This window comes from Carcharodon carcharias, chromosome 5, assembly GCF_017639515.1.
Source record: "Carcharodon carcharias isolate sCarCar2 chromosome 5, sCarCar2.pri, whole genome shotgun sequence".
Taxonomy (NCBI): domain Eukaryota; kingdom Metazoa; phylum Chordata; class Chondrichthyes; order Lamniformes; family Lamnidae; genus Carcharodon; species Carcharodon carcharias.
In genome coordinates this window covers 35,062,472-35,081,238 of record NC_054471.1, presented here as the reverse complement: position 1 = coordinate 35,081,238, position 18,767 = coordinate 35,062,472, and the positions used below count along the sequence as shown (strand labels likewise).

Sequence of the window (18,767 nt, the reverse complement as noted above, 5' to 3'; positions counted from 1 at the left end):
GAGTAAATAGTTTACTGTCCATTCCAGTTGTAAGCTGCAATCCATCGGGGAGCTTGTCTCTATTCAGACGGAGCAAAGAAGCAAGGAAGGTCAAAAACAGAGTTGAAGCGACCATTCAACCTTGTTTCTCATCCGTCTTAACAGCAAACAGACTAATGTATCCATTGTTAAGGATCGCCACTCGCATTTCATCATGAAACAGGCAGAGGGTGGGAACATTTTGGAGGACTTGCATATTTCAGCAGAATCTTCCAGCGTCCCTCATGAATTACAGAGTCAAGTGCCTTTGTCAAATCAAAGAACGCTATGTAGAGAGGTTGATTTGTTCGTGACATATTTTCTTGTAGCTGGCGACATGTAAAAGTCATGTTGGCCGTGCCTCTTGATAGCCTAAGGCCACATTGAGATTCAAGGAGTATCTCTTGAGCAAGCATAATAAGTCGATTCAGAAGGGTTCTTGTAACGATCTTTTCTGCAATGGGAATCAGGGGAGATGGCTGTGTAATTTGCACCACTGCATTTGTCCTCTTTCTAGAAGATTGTCACAATGATGGTGTCCTTGAGGTAATTTGGGACGTCCTGTTCATTCCAGCTCTGTGGGATCAGGGCATGGAGCTGTAATGTTAGTTCCTCTCCTCCCTCCTTCCTTCATTTGTGTGATGGCTTGCATCATCTCCATAGACGTTGGTGGAGTTCTGAGCTCATCCCTAATTAGGTGTTGTGGGGTGGAGTTGAAAACACTCTCTTCAGCGACTGATACTTGATTGAAAAAGTCTTCAAATTGGACCCAGCAACATGCTACCTCTGCAACAAACGCAGCCAAGAGCTGCCATGCCAGAGTGGAGCTCCTCCAGCTCACACCGAGTTGGGAAACACGGTACAAACCATCGCTGTACAAGATGTAGTACAGCCAACTGCTGCTGTTGACAGAGTATTATGTCTCCAACAAATGAAATGGAAAGAAAGGACTTTCCAAAATACATCCATTTAGTAGGCACGCCTGAAAGGTGGAATTGAACCACTCTGTTGCTAGACAGCTACAGGTTTGAAGCCTGCACCCCAGACCACTGAGGGTCATCCAGGCATTATTTATTTTTTGTCGGAGCGGTATATAAACCACTAATGTCTTCCTCCTTTTTAGTTTGCAGCGATTTATTCTGTGCTTTTTAAAATATCTCTCTGACTATTATTCCGCAAGTCTTCAAATTACAAACTGAAATCACTGCAGCAAAGAAGTTTCAACTCAGTTCACATGGATGATGCCTGCAAACCCATCACAATCTGCAGACTCATATGCAAATATTGAACATTCTGATTGGACAAGGTCGCCAATTCAGAAGTGCTGGAGCCTGCTAATTCCACCAGGCACAGAGTCATTGTTAAGCCCACAAAGTCTGTGCTGGCTCGGCCACGTTAATCGGGTGCATGACTGCCTTACACACAAAGACATTTTGAATGGTGAATTGGTCACTGGCTCATGTCTTCCTGGGATTCCATACCTCTGTTACAAGGACACCTGCAAGCCAGGTATCAAAATTGCGGACATCCACACTAGAAGACAGTGACTCGGGGCCATGACACCTGGATGCTGACTGTTTGGAGAGGCATTGGAATAGGTGGGAAAAAATGAAAAGCTTAGCCGGCCAAGGAGAGGGCCCAGAGAGAACAGAGGCCAGTGACTTGTACACCTTCTCAGGCCGCTGTATTTTATTACTATTATTGTTCTTCTTATTATTGGCTATCCCTCGCTATTGAGGATGATTGTGTCCCGTGATTCTGAAGATGACTGACGAGACCGATTCCAGATGTGCAGTCTTTATGGCATTTGGGGCATTTGTTGTCATGCGGGATGTGTGGTGATGTGTTATCACTTCGGGTCATGGCATGAACGTTTTGCCATTTGGGCTCTTCCTCTTCATTTTCTTGTCGTTGCGGCTCAAAATGTTGGCGATCCTTCACCACAGACTCTGCTGCCTCGAGCTTCGGTCCAAGGTGACGATCTCCCAGGTATGAATGTCAATGTTGCCACTCTTCATGTTGGACCTCTGCACATCCTTGGAGCGCTTCTTTTGTGCTCCTCTGCCCTGACTGAGCCTGGAGAAGATGACCTGCTTTGGGACCCTGGTATCTGACACCGGAACTGTATAACCAAATCACCGAAGCTGATGGCGGATGATTATATCCTCGATGCTTATGGTACCTGCATGTGAGAGGAAACTGATGTTTCTGTCCTACAACTTAAGATGTAAGGTCTGCGCTGGCAGCGTTGATGCATTGACTTCAGAGCTTTGAGGTGCCATTGATGCGTTGCCCATGTTTCGTCCCAATGCAGTACAGAATTGACCACGACCACATGGTAGACCATGCGTTTGGTGTTAATTTTGACATCATGGTCTTCAACCACTCGCTTCCTCAGTTGACCAAAGGCTGCACCAATAGATTTCAGGCAGTGTTCGATCTCTTTGTCAATATCAGCCGTCTATGAAAGATACCATTGAAGCTACTGGAAGTGTTCCAAATTTCCCAGGCACCCATCATGAATCCTAATCAATGGGGGAAGGACTTCTGCATTTGGAGTTTACTGATGGTAGGCTTTAGCTATCTGAATGTTGAGTGTCAATGCCATCTTCTCAAATACCTCAGTAAATACATCAATGATTCTCTGGATTTCCATTTCCAATACAGCATTTGCTGCAGCATCACCAGCGTATTGGAGCTCAGTGACTGGGGTCGGCAAGGTCTTAGTTTGTGATTGGATTCATCTGAGAGTAAATAGTTTACTGTCCATTCCAGTTGTAAGCTGCAATCCATCGGGGAGCTTGTCTCTACTCAGACGGAGCAAAGAAGCAAGGAAGGTCAAAAACAGAGTTGAAGCGACCATTCAACCTTGTTTCTCATCCGTCTTAACAGCAAACAGACTAATGTATCCATTGTTAAGGATCGCCACTCGCATTTCATCATGAAACAGGCAGAGGGTGGGAACATTTTGGAGGACTTGCATATTTCAGCAGAATCTTCCAGCGTCCCTCATGAATTACAGAGTCAAGTGCCTTTGTCAAATCAAAGAACGCTATGTAGAGAGGTTGATTTGTTCGTGACATATTTTCTTGTAGCTGGCGACATGTAAAAATCATGTTGGCCGTGCCTCTTGATAGCCTAAGGCCACATTGAGATTCAAGGAGTATCTCTTGAGCAAGCATAATAAGTCGATTCAGAAGGGTTCTTGTAACGATCTTTTCTGCAATGGGAATCAGGGGAGATGGCTGTGTAATTTGCACCACTGCATTTGTCCTCTTTCTAGAAGATTGTCACAATGATGGTGTCCTTGAGTTAATTTGGGACGTCCTGTTCATTCCAGCTCTGTGGGATCAGGGCATGGAGCTGTAATGTTAGTTCCTCTCCTCCCTCCTTCCTTCATTTGTGTGATGGCTTGCATCATCTCCATAGACGTTGGTGGAGTTCTGAGCTCATCCCTAATTAGGTGTTGTGGGGTGGAGTTGAAAACACTCTCTTCAGCGACTGATACTTGATTGAAAAAGTCTTCAAATTGGACCCAGCAACATGCTACCTCTGCAACAAACGCAGCCAAGAGCTGCCATGCCAGAGTGGAGCTCCTCCAGCTCACACCGAGTTGGGAAACACGGTACAAACCATCGCTGTACAAGATGTAGTACAGCCAACTGCTGCTGTTGACAGAGTATTATGTCTCCAACAAATGAAATGGAAAGAAAGGACTTTCCAAAATACATCCATTTAGTAGGCACGCCTGAAAGGTGGAATTGAACCACTCTGTTGCTAGACAGCTACAGGTTTGAAGCCTGCACCCCAGACCACTGAGGGTCATCCAGGCATTATGTATTTTTTGTCGGAGCGGTATATAAACCACTAATGTCTTCCTCCTTTTTAGTTTGCAGCGATTTATTCTGTGCTTTTTAAAATATCTCTCTGACTATTATTCCGCAAGTCTTCAAATTACAAACTGAAATCACTGCAGCAAAGAAGTTTCAACTCAGTTCACATGGATGATGCCTGCAAACCCATCACAATCTGCAGACTCATATGCAAATATTGAACATTCTGATTGGACAAGGTCGCCAATTCAGAAGTGCTGGAGCCTGCTAATTCCACCGGCACAGAGTCATTGTTAAGCCCACAAAGTCTGTGCTGGCTCGGCCACGTTAATCGGGTGCATGACTGCCTTACACACAAAGACATTTTGAATGGTGAATTGGTCACTGGCTCATGTCTTCCTGGGATTCCATACCTCTGTTACAAGGACACCTGCAAGCCAGGTATCAAAATTGCGGACATCCACACTAGAAGACAGTGACTCGGGGCCATGACACCTGGATGCTGACTGTTTGGAGAGGCATTGGAATAGGTGGGAAAAAATGAAAAGCTTAGCCGGCCAAGGAGAGGGCCCAGAGAGAACAGAGGCCAGTGACTTGTACACCTTCTCAGGCCGCTGTATTTTATTACTATTATTGTTCTTCTTATTATTGGCTATCCCTCGCTAGTGAGGATGATTGTGTCCCGTGATTCTGAAGATGACTGACGAGACCGATTCCAGATGTGCAGTCTTTATGGCATTTGGGGCATTTGTTGTCATGCGGGATGTGTGGTGATGTGTTATCACTTCGGGTCATGGCATGAACGTTTTGCCATTTGGGCTCTTCCTCTTCATTTTCTTGTCGTTGCGGCTCAAAATGTTGGCGATCCTTCACCACAGACTCTGCTGCCTCGAGCTTCGGTCCAAGGTGACGATCTCCCAGGTATGAATGTCAATGTTGCCACTCTTCATGTTGGACCTCTGCACATCCTTGGAGCGCTTCTTTTGTGCTCCTCTGCCCTGACTGAGCCTGGAGAAGATGACCTGCTTTGGGACCCTGGTATCTGACACCGGAACTGTATAACCAAATCACCGAAGCTGATGGCGGATGATTATATCCTCGATGCTTATGGTACCTGCATGTGAGAGGAAACTGATGTTTCTGTCCTACAACTTAAGATGTAAGGTCTGCGCTGGCAGCGTTGATGCATTGACTTCAGAGCTTTGAGGTGCCATTGATGCGTTGCCCATGTTTCGGCCCAATGCAGTACAGAATTGACCACGACCGCATGGTAGACCATGAGTTTGGTGTTAATTTTGACATCATGGTCTTCAACCACTCGCTTCCTCAGTTGACCAAAGGCTGCACCAATAGATTTCAGGCAGTGTTCGATCTCTTTGTCAATATCAGCCGTCTATGAAAGATACCATTGAAGCTACTGGAAGTGTTCCAAATTTCCCAGGCACCCATCATGAATCCTAATCAATGGGGGAAGGACTTCTGCATTTGGAGTTTACTGATGGTAGGCTTTAGCTATCTGAATGTTGAGTGTCAATGCCATCTTCTCAAATACCTCAGTAAATACATCAATGATTCTCTGGATTTCCATTTCCAATATAGCATTTGCTGCAGCATCACCAGCGTATTGGAGCTCAGTGACTGGGGTCGGCAAGGTCTTAGTTTGTGATTGGATTCATCTGAGAGTAAATAGTTTACTGTCCATTCCAGTTGTAAGCTGCAATCCATCGGGGAGCTTGTCTCTATTCAGACGGAGCAAAGAAGCAAGGAAGGTCAAAAACAGAGTTGAAGCGACCATTCAACCTTGTTTCTCATCCGTCTTAACAGCAAACAGACTAATGTATCCATTGTTAAGGATCGCCACTCGCATTTCATCATGAAACAGGCAGAGGGTGGGAACATTTTGGAGGACTTGCATATTTCAGCAGAATCTTCCAGCGTCCCTCATGAATTACAGAGTCAAGTGCCTTTGTCAAATCAAAGAACGCTATGTAGAGAGGTTGATTTGTTCGTGACATATTTTCTTGTAGCTGGCGACATGTAAAAATCATGTTGGCCGTGCCTCTTGATAGCCTAAGGCCACATTGAGATTCAAGGAGTATCTCTTGAGCAAGCATAATAAGTCGATTCAGAAGGGTTCTTGTAACGATCTTTTCTGCAATGGGAATCAGGGGAGATGGCTGTGTAATTTGCACCACTGCATTTGTCCTCTTTCTAGAAGATTGTCACAATGATGGTGTCCTTGAGGTAATTTGGGACGTCCTGTTCATTCCAGCTCTGTGGGATCAGGGCATGGAGCTGTAATGTTAGTTCCTCTCCTCCCTCCTTCCTTCATTTGTGTGATGGCTTGCATCATCTCCATAGACGTTGGTGGAGTTCTGAGCTCATCCCTAATTAGGTGTTGTGGGGTGGAGTTGAAAACACTCTCTTCAGCGACTGATACTTGATTGAAAAAGTCTTCAAATTGGACCCAGCAACATGCTACCTCTGCAACAAACGCAGCCAAGAGCTGCCATGCCAGAGTGGAGCTCCTCCAGCTCACACCGAGTTGGGAAACACGGTACAAACCATCGCTGTACAAGATGTAGTACAGCCAACTGCTGCTGTTGACAGAGTATTATGTCTCCAACAAATGAAATGGAAAGAAAGGACTTTCCAAAATACATCCATTTAGTAGGCACGCCTGAAAGGTGGAATTGAACCACTCTGTTGCTAGACAGCTACAGGTTTGAAGCCTGCACCCCAGACCACTGAGGGTCATCCAGGCATTATTTATTTTTTGTCGGAGCGGTATATAAACCACTAATGTCTTCCTCCTTTTTAGTTTGCAGCGATTTATTCTGTGCTTTTTAAAATATCTCTCTGACTATTATTCCGCAAGTCTTCAAATTACAAACTGAAATCACTGCAGCAAAGAAGTTTCAACTCAGTTCACATGGATGATGCCTGCAAACCCATCACAATCTGCAGACTCATATGCAAATATTGAACATTCTGATTGGACAAGGTCGCCAATTCAGAAGTGCTGGAGCCTGCTAATTCCACCAGCACAGAGTCATTGTTAAGCCCACAAAGTCTGTGCTGGCTCGGCCACGTTAATCGGGTGCATGACTGCCTTACACACAAAGACATTTTGAATGGTGAATTGGTCACTGGCTCATGTCTTCCTGGGATTCCATACCTCTGTTACAAGGACACCTGCAAGCCAGGTATCAAAATTGCGGACATCCACACTAGAAGACAGTGACTCGGGGCCATGACACCTGGATGCTGACTGTTTGGAGAGGCATTGGAATAGGTGGGAAAAAATGAAAAGCTTAGCCGGCCAAGGAGAGGGCCCAGAGAGAACAGAGGCCAGTGACTTGTACACCTTCTCAGGCCGCTGTATTTTATTACTATTATTGTTCTTCTTATTATTGGCTATCCCTCGCTATTGAGGATGATTGTGTCCCGTGATTCTGAAGATGACTGACGAGACCGATTCCAGATGTGCAGTCTTTATGGCATTTGGGGCATTTGTTGTCATGCGGGATGTGTGGTGATGTGTTATCACTTCGGGTCATGGCATGAACGTTTTGCCATTTGGGCTCTTCCTCTTCATTTTCTTGTCGTTGCGGCTCAAAATGTTGGCGATCCTTCACCACAGACTCTGCTGCCTCGAGCTTCGGTCCAAGGTGACGATCTCCCAGGTATGAATGTCAATGTTGCCACTCTTCATGTTGGACCTCTGCACATCCTTGGAGCGCTTCTTTTGTGCTCCTCTGCCCTGACTGAGCCTGGAGAAGATGACCTGCTTTGGGACCCTGGTATCTGACACCGGAACTGTATAACCAAATCACCGAAGCTGATGGCGGATGATTATATCCTCGATGCTTATGGTACCTGCATGTGAGAGGAAACTGATGTTTCTGTCCTACAACTTAAGATGTAAGGTCTGCGCTGGCAGCGTTGATGCATTGACTTCAGAGCTTTGAGGTGCCATTGATGCGTTGCCCATGTTTCGGCCCAATGCAGTACAGAATTGACCACGACCGCATGGTAGACCATGAGTTTGGTGTTAATTTTGACATCATGGTCTTCAACCACTCGCTTCCTCAGTTGACCAAAGGCTGCACCAATAGATTTCAGGCAGTGTTCGATCTCTTTGTCAATATCAGCCGTCTATGAAAGATACCATTGAAGCTACTGGAAGTGTTCCAAATTTCCCAGGCACCCATCATGAATCCTAATCAATGGGGGAAGGACTTCTGCATTTGGAGTTTACTGATGGTAGGCTTTAGCTATCTGAATGTTGAGTGTCAATGCCATCTTCTCAAATACCTCAGTAAATACATCAATGATTCTCTGGATTTCCATTTCCAATACAGCATTTGCTGCAGCATCACCAGCGTATTGGAGCTCAGTGACTGGGGTCGGCAAGGTCTTAGTTTGTGATTGGATTCATCTGAGAGTAAATAGTTTACTGTCCATTCCAGTTGTAAGCTGCAATCCATCGGGGAGCTTGTCTCTATTCAGACGGAGCAAAGAAGCAAGGAAGGTCAAAAACAGAGTTGAAGCGACCATTCAACCTTGTTTCTCATCCGTCTTAACAGCAAACAGACTAATGTATCCATTGTTAAGGATCGCCACTCGCATTTCATCATGAAACAGGCAGAGGGTGGGAACATTTTGGAGGACTTGCATATTTCAGCAGAATCTTCCAGCGTCCCTCATGAATTACAGAGTCAAGTGCCTTTGTCAAATCAAAGAACGCTATGTAGAGAGGTTGATTTGTTCGTGACATATTTTCTTGTAGCTGGCGACATGTAAAAATCATGTTGGCCGTGCCTCTTGATAGCCTAAGGCCACATTGAGATTCAAGGAGTATCTCTTGAGCAAGCATAATAAGTCGATTCAGAAGGGTTCTTGTAACGATCTTTTCTGCAATGGGAATCAGGGGAGATGGCTGTGTAATTTGCACCACTGCATTTGTCCTCTTTCTAGAAGATTGTCACAATGATGGTGTCCTTGAGGTAATTTGGGACGTCCTGTTCATTCCAGCTCTGTGGGATCAGGGCATGGAGCTGTAATGTTAGTTCCTCTCCTCCCTCCTTCCTTCATTTGTGTGATGGCTTGCATCATCTCCATAGACGTTGGTGGAGTTCTGAGCTCATCCCTAATTAGGTGTTGTGGGGTGGAGTTGAAAACACTCTCTTCAGCGACTGATACTTGATTGAAAAAGTCTTCAAATTGGACCCAGCAACATGCTACCTCTGCAACAAACGCAGCCAAGAGCTGCCATGCCAGAGTGGAGCTCCTCCAGCTCACACCGAGTTGGGAAACACGGTACAAACCATCGCTGTACAAGATGTAGTACAGCCAACTGCTGCTGTTGACAGAGTATTATGTCTCCAACAAATGAAATGGAAAGAAAGGACTTTCCAAAATACATCCATTTAGTAGGCACGCCTGAAAGGTGGAATTGAACCACTCTGTTGCTAGACAGCTACAGGTTTGAAGCCTGCACCCCAGACCACTGAGGGTCATCCAGGAATTATTTATTTTTTGTCGGAGCGGTATATAAACCACCAATGTCTTCCTCCTTTTTAGTTTGCAGCGATTTATTCTGTGCTTTTTAAAATATCTCTCTGACTATTATTCCGCAAGTCTTCAAATTACAAACTGAAATCACTGCAGCAAAGAAGTTTCAACTCAGTTCACATGGATGATGCCTGCAAACCCATCACAATCTGCAGACTCATATGCAAATATTGAACATTCTGATTGGACAAGGTCGCCAATTCAGAAGTGCTGGAGCCTGCTAATTCCACCAGCACAGAGTCATTGTTAAGCCCACAAAGTCTGTGCTGGCTCGGCCACGTTAATCGGGTGCATGACTGCCTTACACACAAAGACATTTTGAATGGTGAATTGGTCACTGGCTCATGTCCTCCTGGGATTCCATACCTCTGTTACAAGGACACCTGCAAGCCAGGTATCAAAATTGCGGACATCCACACTAGAAGACAGTGACTCGGGGCCATGACATCTGGATGCTGACTGTTTGGAGAGGCATTGGAATAGGTGGGAAAAAATGAAAAGCTTAGCCGGCCAAGGAGAGGGCCCAGAGAGAACAGAGGCCAGTGACTTGTACACCTTCTCAGGCCGCTGTATTTTATTACTATTATTGTTCTTCTTATTATTGGCTATCCCTCGCTAGTGAGGATGATTGTGTCCCGTGATTCTGAAGATGACTGACGAGACCGATTCCAGATGTGCAGTCTTTATGGCATTTGGGGCATTTGTTGTCATGCGGGATGTGTGGTGATGTGTTATCACTTCGGGTCATGGCATGAACGTTTTGCCATTTGGGCTCTTCCTCTTCATTTTCTTGTCGTTGCGGCTCAAAATGTTGGCGATCCTTCACCACAGACTCTGCTGCCTCGAGCTTCGGTCCAAGGTGACGATCTCCCAGGTATGAATGTCAATGTTGCCACTCTTCATGTTGGACCTCTGCACATCCTTGGAGCGCTTCTTTTGTGCTCCTCTGCCCTGACTGAGCCTGGAGAAGATGACCTGCTTTGGGACCCTGGTATCTGACACCGGAACTGTATAACCAAATCACCGAAGCTGATGGCGGATGATTATATCCTCGATGCTTATGGTACCTGCATGTGAGAGGAAACTGATGTTTCTGTCCTACAACTTAAGATGTAAGGTCTGCGCTGGCAGCGTTGATGCATTGACTTCAGAGCTTTGAGGTGCCATTGATGCGTTGCCCATGTTTCGGCCCAATGCAGTACAGAATTGACCACGACCGCATGGTAGACCATGAGTTTGGTGTTAATTTTGACATCATGGTCTTCAACCACTCGCTTCCTCAGTTGACCAAAGGCTGCACCAATAGATTTCAGGCAGTGTTCGATCTCTTTGTCAATATCAGCCGTCTATGAAAGATACCATTGAAGCTACTGGAAGTGTTCCAAATTTCCCAGGCACCCATCATGAATCCTAATCAATGGGGGAAGGACTTCTGCATTTGGAGTTTACTGATGGTAGGCTTTAGCTATCTGAATGTTGAGTGTCAATGCCATCTTCTCAAATACCTCAGTAAATACATCAATGATTCTCTGGATTTCCATTTCCAATACAGCATTTGCTGCAGCATCACCAGCGTATTGGAGCTCAGTGACTGGGGTCGGCAAGGTCTTAGTTTGTGATTGGATTCATCTGAGAGTAAATAGTTTACTGTCCATTCCAGTTGTAAGCTGCAATCCATCGGGGAGCTTGTCTCTACTCAGACGGAGCAAAGAAGCAAGGAAGGTCAAAAACAGAGTTGAAGCGACCATTCAACCTTGTTTCTCATCCGTCTTAACAGCAAACAGACTAATGTATCCATTGTTAAGGATCGCCACTCGCATTTCATCATGAAACAGGCAGAGGGTGGGAACATTTTGGAGGACTTGCATATTTCAGCAGAATCTTCCAGCGTCCCTCATGAATTACAGAGTCAAGTGCCTTTGTCAAATCAAAGAACGCTATGTAGAGAGGTTGATTTGTTCGTGACATATTTTCTTGTAGCTGGCGACATGTAAAAATCATGTTGGCCGTGCCTCTTGATAGCCTAAGGCCACATTGAGATTCAAGGAGTATCTCTTGAGCAAGCATAATAAGTCGATTCAGAAGGGTTCTTGTAACGATCTTTTCTGCAATGGGAATCAGGGGAGATGGCTGTGTAATTTGCACCACTGCATTTGTCCTCTTTCTAGAAGATTGTCACAATGATGGTGTCCTTGAGTTAATTTGGGACGTCCTGTTCATTCCAGCTCTGTGGGATCAGGGCATGGAGCTGTAATGTTAGTTCCTCTCCTCCCTCCTTCCTTCATTTGTGTGATGGCTTGCATCATCTCCATAGACGTTGGTGGAGTTCTGAGCTCATCCCTAATTAGGTGTTGTGGGGTGGAGTTGAAAACACTCTCTTCAGCGACTGATACTTGATTGAAAAAGTCTTCAAATTGGACCCAGCAACATGCTACCTCTGCAACAAACGCAGCCAAGAGCTGCCATGCCAGAGTGGAGCTCCTCCAGCTCACACCGAGTTGGGAAACACGGTACAAACCATCGCTGTACAAGATGTAGTACAGCCAACTGCTGCTGTTGACAGAGTATTATGTCTCCAACAAATGAAATGGAAAGAAAGGACTTTCCAAAATACATCCATTTAGTAGGCACACCTGAAAGGTGGAATTGAACCACTCTGTTGCTAGACAGCTACAGGTTTGAAGCCGGCAACCCAGACCACTGAGGGTCATCCAGGCATTATTTATTTTTTGTCGGAGCGGTATATAAACCACTAATGTCTTCCTCCTTTTTAGTTTGCAGCGATTTATTCTGTGCTTTTTAAAATATCTCTCTGACTATTATTCCGCAAGTCTTCAAATTACAAACTGAAATCACTGCAGCAAAGAAGTTTCAACTCAGTTCACATGGATGATGCCTGCAAACCCATCACAATCTGCAGACTCATATGCAAATATTGAACATTCTGATTGGACAAGGTCGCCAATTCAGAAGTGCTGGAGCCTGCTAATTCCACCGGCACAGAGTCATTGTTAAGCCCACAAAGTCTGTGCTGGCTCGGCCACGTTAATCGGGTGCATGACTGCCTTACACACAAAGACATTTTGAATGGTGAATTGGTCACTGGCTCATGTCCTCCTGGGATTCCATACCTCTGTTACAAGGACACCTGCAAGCCAGGTATCAAAATTGCGGACATCCACACTAGAAGACAGTGACTCGGGGCCATGACACCTGGATGCTGACTGTTTGGAGAGGCATTGGAATAGGTGGGAAAAAATGAAAAGCTTAGCCGGCCAAGGAGAGGGCCCAGAGAGAACAGAGGCCAGTGACTTGTACACCTTCTCAGGCCGCTGTATTTTATTACTATTATTGTTCTTCTTATTATTGGCTATCCCTCGCTAGTGAGGATGATTGTGTCCCGTGATTCTGAAGATGACTGACGAGACCGATTCCAGATGTGCAGTCTTTATGGCATTTGGGGCATTTGTTGTCATGCGGGATGTGTGGTGATGTGTTATCACTTCGGGTCATGGCATGAACGTTTTGCCATTTGGGCTCTTCCTCTTCATTTTCTTGTCGTTGCGGCTCAAAATGTTGGCGATCCTTCACCACAGACTCTGCTGCCTCGAGCTTCGGTCCAAGGTGACGATCTCCCAGGTATGAATGTCAATGTTGCCACTCTTCATGTTGGACCTCTGCACATCCTTGGAGCGCTTCTTTTGTGCTCCTCTGCCCTGACTGAGCCTGGAGAAGATGACCTGCTTTGGGACCCTGGTATCTGACACCGGAACTGTATAACCAAATCACCGAAGCTGATGGCGGATGATTATATCCTCGATGCTTATGGTACCTGCATGTGAGAGGAAACTGATGTTTCTGTCCTACAACTTAAGATGTAAGGTCTGCGCTGGCAGCGTTGATGCATTGACTTCAGAGCTTTGAGGTGCCATTGATGCGTTGCCCATGTTTCGGCCCAATGCAGTACAGAATTGACCACGACCGCATGGTAGACCATGAGTTTGGTGTTAATTTTGACATCATGGTCTTCAACCACTCGCTTCCTCAGTTGACCAAAGGCTGCACCAATAGATTTCAGGCAGTGTTCGATCTCTTTGTCAATATCAGCCGTCTATGAAAGATACCATTGAAGCTACTGGAAGTGTTCCAAATTTCCCAGGCACCCATCATGAATCCTAATCAATGGGGGAAGGACTTCTGCATTTGGAGTTTACTGATGGTAGGCTTTAGCTATCTGAATGTTGAGTGTCAATGCCATCTTCTCAAATACCTCAGTAAATACATCAATGATTCTCTGGATTTCCATTTCCAATACAGCATTTGCTGCAGCATCACCAGCGTATTGGAGCTCAGTGACTGGGGTCGGCAAGGTCTTAGTTTGTGATTGGATTCATCTGAGAGTAAATAGTTTACTGTCCATTCCAGTTGTAAGCTGCAATCCATCGGGGAGCTTGTCTCTATTCAGACGGAGCAAAGAAGCAAGGAAGGTCAAAAACAGAGTTGAAGCGACCATTCAACCTTGTTTCTCATCCGTCTTAACAGCAAACAGACTAATGTATCCATTGTTAAGGATCGCCACTCGCATTTCATCATGAAACAGGCAGAGGGTGGGAACATTTTGGAGGACTTGCATATTTCAGCAGAATCTTCCAGCGTCCCTCATGAATTACAGAGTCAAGTGCCTTTGTCAAATCAAAGAACGCTATGTAGAGAGGTTGATTTGTTCGTGACATATTTTCTTGTAGCTGGCGACATGTAAAAATCATGTTGGCCGTGCCTCTTGATAGCCTAAGGCCACATTGAGATTCAAGGAGTATCTCTTGAGCAAGCATAATAAGTCGATTCAGAAGGGTTCTTGTAACGATCTTTTCTGCAATGGGAATCAGGGGAGATGGCTGTGTAATTTGCACCACTGCATTTGTCCTCTTTCTAGAAGATTGTCACAATGATGGTGTCCTTGAGGTAATTTGGGACGTCCTGTTCATTCCAGCTCTGTGGGATCAGGGCATGGAGCTGTAATGTTAGTTCCTCTCCTCCCTCCTTCCTTCATTTGTGTGATGGCTTGCATCATCTCCATAGACGTTGGTGGAGTTCTGAGCTCATCCCTAATTAGGTGTTGTGGGGTGGAGTTGAAAACACTCTCTTCAGCGACTGATACTTGATTGAAAAAGTCTTCAAATTGGACCCAGCAACATGCTACCTCTGCAACAAACGCAGCCAAGAGCTGCCATGCCAGAGTGGAGCTCCTCCAGCTCACACCGAGTTGGGAAACACGGTACAAACCATCGCTGTACAAGATGTAGTACAGCCAACTGCTGCTGTTGACAGAGTATTATGTCTCCAACAAATGAAATGGAAAGAAAGGACTTTCCAAAATACATCCATTTAGTAGGCACGCCTGAAAGGTGGAATTGAACCACTCTGTTGCTAGACAGCTACAGGTTTGAAGCCTGCACCCCAGACCACTGAGGGTCATCCAGGCATTATTTATCTTTTGTCGGAGCGGTATATAAACCACTAATGTCTTCCTCCTTTTTAGTTTGCAGCGATTTATTCTGTGCTTTTTAAAATATCTCTCTGACTATTATTCCGCAAGTCTTCAAATTACAAACTGAAATCACTGCAGCAAAGAAGTTTCAACTCAGTTCACATGGATGATGCCTGCAAACCCATCACAATCTGCAGACTCATATGCAAATATTGAACATTCTGATTGGACAAGGTCGCCAATTCAGAAGTGCTGGAGCCTGCTAATTCCACCAGCACAGAGTCATTGTTAAGCCCACAAAGTCTGTGCTGGCTCGGCCACGTTAATCGGGTGCATGACTGCCTTACACACAAAGCCATTTTGAATGGTGAATTGGTCACTGGCTCATGTCCTCCTGGGATTCCATACCTCTGTTACAAGGACACCTGCAAGCCAGGTATCAAAATTGCGGACATCCACACTAGAAGACAGTGACTCGGGGCCATGACACCTGGATGCTGACTGTTTAGAGAGGCATTGGAATAGGTGGGAAAAAATGAAAAGCTTAGCCGGCCAAGGAGAGGGCCCAGAGAGAACAGAGGCCAGTGACTTGTACACCTTCTCAGGCCGCTGTATTTTATTACTATTATTGTTCTTCTTATTATTGGCTATCCCTCGCTAGTGAGGATGATTGTGTCCCGTGATTCTGAAGATGACTGACGAGACCGATTCCAGATGTGCAGTCTTTATGGCATTTGGGGCATTTGTTGTCATGCGGGATGTGTGGTGATGTGTTATCACTTCGGGTCATGGCATGAACGTTTTGCCATTTGGGCTCTTCCTCTTCATTTTCTTGTCGTTGCGGCTCAAAATGTTGGCGATCCTTCACCACAGACTCTGCTGCCTCGAGCTTCGGTCCAAGGTGACGATCTCCCAGGTATGAATGTCAATGTTGCCACTCTTCATGTTGGACCTCTGCACATCCTTGGAGCGCTTCTTTTGTGCTCCTCTGCCCTGACTGAGCCTGGAGAAGATGACCTGCTTTGGGACCCTGGTATCTGACACCGGAACTGTATAACCAAATCACCGAAGCTGATGGCGGATGATTATATCCTCGATGCTTATGGTACCTGCATGTGAGAGGAAACTGATGTTTCTGTCCTACAACTTAAGATGTAAGGTCTGCGCTGGCAGCGTTGATGCATTGACTTCAGAGCTTTGAGGTGCCATTGATGCGTTGCCCATGTTTCGGCCCAATGCAGTACAGAATTGACCACGACCGCATGGTAGACCATGAGTTTGGTGTTAATTTTGACATCATGGTCTTCAACCACTCGCTTCCTCAGTTGACCAAAGGCTGCACCAATAGATTTCAGGCAGTGTTCGATCTCTTTGTCAATATCAGCCGTCTATGAAAGATACCATTGAAGCTACTGGAAGTGTTCCAAATTTCCCAGGCACCCATCATGAATCCTAATCAATGGGGGAAGGACTTCTGCATTTGGAGTTTACTGATGGTAGGCTTTAGCTATCTGAATGTTGAGTGTCAATGCCATCTTCTCAAATACCTCAGTAAATACATCAATGATTCTCTGGATTTCCATTTCCAATACAGCATTTGCTGCAGCATCACCAGCGTATTGGAGCTCAGTGACTGGGGTCGGCAAGGTCTTAGTTTGTGATTGGATTCATCTGAGAGTAAATAGTTTACTGTCCATTCCAGTTGTAAGCTGCAATCCATCGGGGAGCTTGTCTCTATTCAGACGGAGCAAAGAAGCAAGGAAGGTCAAAAACAGAGTTGAAGCGACCATTCAACCTTGTTTCTCATCCGTCTTAACAGCAAACAGACTAATGTATCCATTGTTAAGGATCGCCACTCGCATTTCATCATGAAACAGGCAGAGGGTGGGAACATTTTGGAGGACTTGCATATTTCAGCAGAATCTTCCAGCGTCCCTCATGAATTACAGAGTCAAGTGCCTTTGTCAAATCAAAGAACGCTATGTAGAGAGGTTGATTTGTTCGTGACATATTTTCTTGTAGCTGGCGACATGTAAAAATCATGTTGGCCGTGCCTCTTGATAGCCTAAGGCCACATTGAGATTCAAGGAGTACCTCTTGAGCAAGCATAATAAGTCGATTCAGAAGGGTTCTTGTAACGATCTTTTCTGCAATGGGAATCAGGGGAGATGGCTGTGTAATTTGCACCACTGCATTTGTCCTCTTTCTAGAAGATTGTCACAATGATGGTGTCCTTGAGGTAATTTGGGACGTCCTGTTCATTCCAGCTCTGTGGGATCAGGGCATGGAGCTGTAATGTTAGTTCCTCTCCTCCCTCCTTCCTTCATTTGTGTGATGGCTTGCATCATCTCCATAGACGTTGGTGGAGTTCTGAGCTCATCCCTAATTAGGTGTTGTGGGGTGGAGTTGAAAACACTCTCTTCAGCGACTGATACTTGATTGAAAAAGTCTTCAAATTGGACCCAGCAACATGCTACCTCTGCAACAAACGCAGCCAAGAGCTGCCATGCCAGAGTGGAGCTCCTCCAGCTCACACCGAGTTGGGAAACACGGTACAAACCATCGCTGTACAAGATGTAGTACAGCCAACTGCTGCTGTTGACAGAGTATTATGTCTCCAACAAATGAAATGGAAAGAAAGGACTTTCCAAAATACATCCATTTAGTAGGCACGCCTGAAAGGTGGAATTGAACCACTCTGTTGCTAGACAGCTACAGGTTTGAAGCCTGCACCCCAGACCACTGAGGGTCATCCAGGCATTATTTATTTTTTGTCGGAGCGGTATATAAACCACTAATGTCTTCCTCCTTTTTAGTTTGCAGCGATTTATTCTGTGCTTTTTAAAATATCTCTCTGACTATTATTCCGCAAGTCTTCAAATTACAAACTGAAATCACTGCAGCAAAGAAGTTTCAACTCAGTTCACATGGATGATGCCTGCAAACCCATCACAATCTGCAGACTCATATGCAAATATTGAACATTCTGATTGGACAAGGTCGCCAATTCAGAAGTGCTGGAGCCTGCTAATTCCACCAGCACAGAGTCATTGTTAAGCCCACAAAGTCTGTGCTGGCTCGGCCACGTTAATCGGGTGCATGACTGCCTTACACACAAAGACATTTTGAATGGTGAATTGGTCACTGGCTCATGTCCTCCTGGGATTCCATACCTCTGTTACAAGGACACCTGCAAGCCAGGTATCAAAATTGCGGACATCCACACTAGAAGACAGTGACTCGGGGCCATGACATCTGGATGCTGACTGTTTGGAGAGGCATTGGAATAGGTGGGAAAAAATGAAAAGCTTAGCCGGCCAAGGAGAGGGCCCAGAGAGAACAGAGGCCAGTGACTTGTACACCTTCTCAGGCCGCTGTATTTTATTACTATTATTGTTCTTCTTATTATTGGCTATCCCTCGCTAGTGAGGATGATTGTGTCCCGTGATTCTGAAGATGACTGACGAGACCGATTCCAGATGTGCAGTCTTTATGGCATTTGGGGCATTTGTTGTCATGCGGGATGTGTGGTCATGTGTTATCACTTCGGGTCATGGCATGAACGTTTTGCCATTTGGGCTCTTCCTCTTCATTTTCTTGTCGTTGCGGCTCAAAATGTTGGCGATCCTTCACCACAGACTCTGCTGCCTCGAGCTTCGGTCCAAGGTGACGATCTCCCAGGTATGAATGTCAATGTTGCCACTCTTCATGTTGGACCTCTGCACATCCTTGGAGCGCTTCTTTTGTGCTCCTCTGCCCTGACTGAGCCTGGAGAAGATGACCTGCTTTGGGACCCTGGTATCTGACACCGGAACTGTATAACCAAATCACCGAAGCTGATGGCGGATGAT

The 18,767-nt window shown here is 45.6% G+C and overlaps 7 non-coding genes across 7 annotated transcripts; all 7 read right to left on the bottom strand.

The window, feature by feature from the left end:
- Positions 1-997: 997 nt before the first annotated feature.
- trnastop-uca lies at positions 998-1,084 on the bottom strand. The gene has a single exon. It is a non-coding gene; the product is annotated as a tRNA-Sec (tRNA).
- A 2,679-nt stretch (positions 1,085-3,763) lies between these two features.
- trnastop-uca lies at positions 3,764-3,850 on the bottom strand. Its single transcript has one exon. It is a non-coding gene; the product is annotated as a tRNA-Sec (tRNA).
- A 2,678-nt stretch (positions 3,851-6,528) lies between these two features.
- On the bottom strand, positions 6,529-6,615 carry trnastop-uca. The gene has a single exon. It is a non-coding gene; the product is annotated as a tRNA-Sec (tRNA).
- Positions 6,616-9,293: 2,678 nt separating this feature from the next.
- Positions 9,294-9,380, bottom strand: trnastop-uca. The gene has a single exon. It is a non-coding gene; the product is annotated as a tRNA-Sec (tRNA).
- Positions 9,381-12,058: 2,678 nt separating this feature from the next.
- Positions 12,059-12,145, bottom strand: trnastop-uca. Its single transcript has one exon. It is a non-coding gene; the product is annotated as a tRNA-Sec (tRNA).
- A 2,678-nt stretch (positions 12,146-14,823) lies between these two features.
- Positions 14,824-14,910, bottom strand: trnastop-uca. Its single transcript has one exon. It is a non-coding gene; the product is annotated as a tRNA-Sec (tRNA).
- Positions 14,911-17,588: 2,678 nt separating this feature from the next.
- Positions 17,589-17,675, bottom strand: trnastop-uca. Its single transcript has one exon. It is a non-coding gene; the product is annotated as a tRNA-Sec (tRNA).
- Positions 17,676-18,767: the final 1,092 nt, after the last annotated feature.